Source organism: Hipposideros armiger, unplaced genomic scaffold (genome assembly GCF_001890085.2).
Source record: "Hipposideros armiger isolate ML-2016 unplaced genomic scaffold, ASM189008v1 scaffold_464, whole genome shotgun sequence".
Lineage (NCBI taxonomy): Eukaryota > Metazoa > Chordata > Mammalia > Chiroptera > Hipposideridae > Hipposideros > Hipposideros armiger.
Genome location: NW_017731814.1, coordinates 210,420 through 215,730, shown reverse-complemented (window position 1 = coordinate 215,730; position 5,311 = coordinate 210,420).

The window sequence follows — 5,311 nt, the reverse complement described above, 5'->3', positions numbered from 1 at the left end:
TTTGTTCTGTGGCTCTGTCCCAGCTGGATACGTCTAAATGCCAGAGCAGCCTGTCTCTCCAACAGATCTGGCTGGACTGTGCAGTGGTGTGGTACCGAGGGGCTCGCCCGGGAAGAGGTGGGACTATCTCAGGGGACACAGGTACCAACCTGGATGATGCCCCTTGGGCTAAGTCTGTGAACTACTCCCCTCTCTGTGGGGAGACAGAAGAGGCTGACAAGGAAGCTGGATGTCCCTAATCATAGAAAAAAAGGCAGACCAGAACGCAGCAGGGGCCTTCAGGATGGGGGTGAGGGGGTGAGTGCTGAGGACTTAGGAGCCATACCCTCGTGAAGACCTTTTGGAGAAGAGTCACTTTCTGGTAACTATGCAAAAATTGCAAAACAAAGGGAAGGCACCACGGCCGGCCGTGCACCCTCTGTTATTCCATCATCCCCTGCCCCTAGCTGGAGCAAAACAGTGAAGGACAATGTGGGACGCTTCTGCTTTGGAGATCTGGGTGCCAACTCCGGGACGGGGTGGTGTCCTCCCTCGGCATTAAGACAGCAGCCTGACTGCAAAACCTGTACCCACACCACGTCCTCCAGGGCCTATGCAGCCCCACCCCCACCCCAGCCCACAGGAAGTGGGGGAGGGCCTACTGAGGACACAACCGAGGAGCTTCAGGAAACACTCCCAAGTGTGTCAACAGTGGCAGAGGCAGTTGGGGCCAAACAACGGGTCCTTCCATTCTTATCTGATCGAAGCCAGGCCTTCCCCTTCAGCACTGCCCCTCCCCCACTTCCCCCTAGCCGTTCTCCAACTGCTCTGACCCGAGGCTCCTCCCCAGGAGGTGAAGGGAGGAGATCTAGAGCCTAGCCTAGAAGGTGATGGCTGACCGTGGGGGGTTGGAGAAAGAAAAGACGGTAATCCGGCAAAAGAAGTCAGGTGGGCCTCCCTCTATCTAGTCACACGTCCTGCCATGAGAGTGACAAGATAGGAGTGGCAGGGAAAGGGGTTAGTACAGGATACAGACTCCCAGGAAATATGGGTAGAGGAGAAAAAGCAACTGAGTCTTTGAAACGCCCCCAGCCTCAGGCCCAACAACCTATAATAGTATTTTGCCCTGAGTATGTCGGAATGTACAGACTTTTGGAGGAAGGGGTGCATGTGTGTATATTTAAGGGGCGGTACGGTGGTGACTAGTTCTCTCTGCTGGTTGGACTGCCTGCTTTCTAGAAAATCAAACTTTCCCCTTTGGCCTGAACATCCTGGTGTGGCAATAGCGCCACCTGCTGGCCTTCCTGGGCTCCTACCGCTCAGCTTCAGTTCAATCGCCTCCATGTTGGGCTGCTTCTCTCTAATCTTGAACAGCCTAGTCCAAATGATCTCATACACGAAACTCATATAACTACAGAAATTCACGGCCGGAGAGGACTTCACAGATACATTCTACTCAACTTCTTATGGTATAAAGACAAACTAAGACCCAGAGAGGGCAAGTGGCTTACCCAGATCACCGGAAATTCAGGTATCCTGAATCCAAAGGGCTCCATTTCATCATCTCACCCCACTCTTCTGCTGGGGTCTCTGGGTTCCTCCAGCTGGATGTCATGAAGCTGGTGAGGGCAGGGTCTAAATACTTTAGGGGCTTACCCTCTGGAGCATTTCATCAATGTGCTCTTCCAGGCCCGGCCAGCCAAGCAGGACCCGAAGCCGTGGGACAAAGGAGAGGCTGAAGGCGCCGGGAAACTGAGAGGCTCATCACCCTCTGCTGTGCCTGCCGCCAGCCCCAGAGAATTAACTCTGAGTACTGCATAGTTCACTATGGAAAGCACACCTGGAAGTATCTTTTGCGGTATTCCCCATCCCATCCTCCCCAGGTAGATCAATCCCCCACTTCCGCTTCACACAAACTCAGTAGCAGGTAAGCAGTTGTGAGCAACTTCAAGATGCTGCTTCTCAGTCCCCATCTGAGGAGTTCACGGCTAGCATTTAGTCATTCAGCAAGTCTGGGGACAGAAGCTGGGGTCAGAGCAGTGAACAAGTCCTCATAGAGCTTACAACTCTACTGGAGGAGAAAGACAATAAACAAACACATTTATCTAAGTAAACATGCACATGTGTTTTCAGATTGTATTATGAGCTATGAAACATATAAAATCGTTTGAGAGTAATGGTTGGTATTTTATACATACCAAGGAGGTAAGAATTGAGAGCATAGCTCACTTGAATGAAGTGAGGAACAGACTATGCTACACATGGGACATAGCAAGTTCAAAGCCCTATGATGCAAAGCCTGGCAAGTGCAAGAAGTATAGCTGATGATGGTGGACAAGAAGGCCATTGAAGCTGCATCAGAGTGAGTGAGGGCGAGAACGACACAGGTCAGATCACATTAGGCCTTCCAGGCCTTGGTAAGAAGTTTGGGTTTTATTAGGAGATCAGGAAACCATGAAAGGGTTTTGATTGAGCAGGGAAGTAATATGAGCTGCTCTATGTTTTAAAAGTATCTTGCTGGCTGCTGAGTGGAGAATAGAGGTAGGGAGGTAAGAGAGAGGAAGGAAGGCGAGCAAGTAGACTGCAGTGATAATATCAAAGAGCAATGCTCATGGCCAGGGCAGGGTGATGATAGTGGGAGCAGTGAGATGAAGCGGAATTTAAAAGATGTGTGGAAGGTAGGGCTAAAGGGGTTTCTCCATTCGTTTATTCCTTTCGATAATAATAACCACAAGAATAGCTGACATTTACTGAGTGCTTACTGTATCAAAATGAGATGCTATACCAAAATTTAGATAGTGCATTTTATTTAATATTCACAGAAACCTTACGAAGTAGGTATCATTATCTCAGAACTAGAAGCCGAAACTCAGAGGGTAACAAAGGGCTGTGCTAGCAGCTGAGTGGCAGAGACAAAGATCAACAAGACATGAGTTTATTTGAACCCAGACTACTACACGGGCATTAATACAAACAAAAACAACAACAAAAATAAATGCGAGGCAGGAAGTGAGACATAACACAAGTCTAAATGAAGTGCTGTGTATCCAGAGGTTGGCAGGACACCTTCTAGCTGGGGAGATCTGGGGCTGGGTCATGGAGAAGTTATATCTGAGTGGGGCTGTAAAAAATGCATACCATTTGGATGACAAAAATGGGTCAGGACATTTGAGGTGGATAGAAGAGCATACATGATATGTAGACATGGGAAGTATAAACTACTTTCAAAAAACAATGTGTTTTCCAGTCTGGCAGAGAAGTAGAATGCGTGAAGGGAAGCCGAATCCAAAAAGATGTGTGTCAGTTTGTGTAGGGCCTTTAATGCCAGGCCACAGAGTTTAATTTTATTCACTAGGAAACAGAAAGCCACTGAAGAGTTTCCATTTATTCATTGATTTATTCATTTATTCAACAAATATTTTTATGTGCTTATTATAAGCCAGGCACCTGGGATAAGACACAGTCCCTTCTGTCAAGTCTTTATACTAGTGGTGGGAGGGACAGATGACAGAACAATTAGCATTGAGTGTAAGTACTGTGGTGTAGGAAGCTTTGAGTGGGAGGGACATGGAAGCTGTGCAAGGATTCCTAGAAGAGGTGACATCTCAGCTGACCCTACTGGGACATGCAGGATTTAAAAAGGAGAAGAGGACAGAGGTGGGCATTCCAGGAAGAGGAAGGGGCCTTGGTCCACGTGCAAAGGGAGGGGGCGCGTTCCCGAAACTTGAATGGTTCTTTTAAGGCCCAAGCAAAGAACATGATTCTTCTCTATATCTTCAGTTTCTGTGCTGAGAGTTACTATTTGTTCTTTTATCTCAAGCGTGTTATAATTGCTCATTGAAGCATTTTTATGATAGCTGTTTTAAAATCCTTGTCAGGCAATTTCAAAATCTCTGTCATCTCAGTGTTGGCGTCTGTTAATTATCTTTTCTCATTCAAGTTGAGATTTTCCTGGTTCTTGTTATTACGAGTGATTTTAAATTGTATCTTGGACATTTGACATATTATGTTATGAGACTCCGGAGCTTTTTTAAATCTTCTGTTTTAGGAGTCCCTCTTTGATACTGTATTGGTGGGGTGACTCCTCGATACCACTAGGTTGGGGTAGAAGTCCGGGCTCCCCATTCAGTGGTTGACACCTGTTAGGGGGTGGATGCCTCATAATTTGGGGACTAGAGTGGAACTTCAGGCTCCCCACTAGGTCTCTGCTGATACCACCCTGGTGACGTGTCATTCCTTGAGTTCCTAAGTCCATAGCCACCTTCTCTTTACCTCTCAGCCTCTTCTTATATTTGTTTTATATATAATGTCCAGGGCTTTTACAAGTAGTACTTAGCCAGAGAACTAAGAAGAAGTACATCTGCTTCATCTTGTTTGGAACTGGAAGCTCATGCAAAAAATATGAGGGGAAGAAGAATGATCAACCGTGAGCCTGGAGAGGTAGGCAGGCTCTAGACCAGCTGTTGTCAAAGCCTCTTACACCATTAAAGGTTATTGAAGACTCCCGAGAGCTTTTGATTTTGAGAGTTCTATCTATCAATAATTATTGTATCAGACATTAAAGCTAAGAAAAGTTTAAATTATTCATCAAAACTAATATTCATTTGAAAATAATATTATCTCATTCTGTGAGTATGTAAGCAACACATATTTTAATGAAAGATAATGGTATTTTCCAAAAGAAAATCAATGAGGGAGAAGAAGAGCCTTGTTTTACATCTTGGCAAATCTCTTCAATATCTGGCTTAATGGAAAACTGCTGATTCTCTAATATGTTTCTGTGTTTAATCTGTTGTCATATCCCATGTCTTGTACCTCTGGAACAGTACAGTGTAAACTTGTGAGAGAATGAAAGTCAACAAAGCAAATGACATTTTACTATTATATGAAGAGAGCGTTGGCCTGACGGAGATCCCTTGGAAATGTTTCAGGGAACCCCGGGGAGCCCCTGGATCACATTTGAAGAACTGGTGCTCTAGCGGTGCACTCTTTCCGTAGCCACTAGCCACATGTGACCACTGAGCACTTGAAATGGAGCTGGTGTGAATGAGGAACAGAACTTTCCATTTTAGTTAATTTTAGTTAATTCAAAATTTAAAACTGGAATAGTATAATTTAAAAATATATATAACCTTGTTTAGTAAGAATAAGTTTAACTTTGACCCTTGAAAATGTAGCATGTTTATTGGTATGTGCTATACATGTTAAATACGGGGCAGACTTTGAGGACTTAGAAAAAAGAACATAAGACGTCTCATTTAAAACTTTTTATATTGGGTATATATTGCTATGATGATATTTTAAATATATTGGATTAGATAAAATATATTTT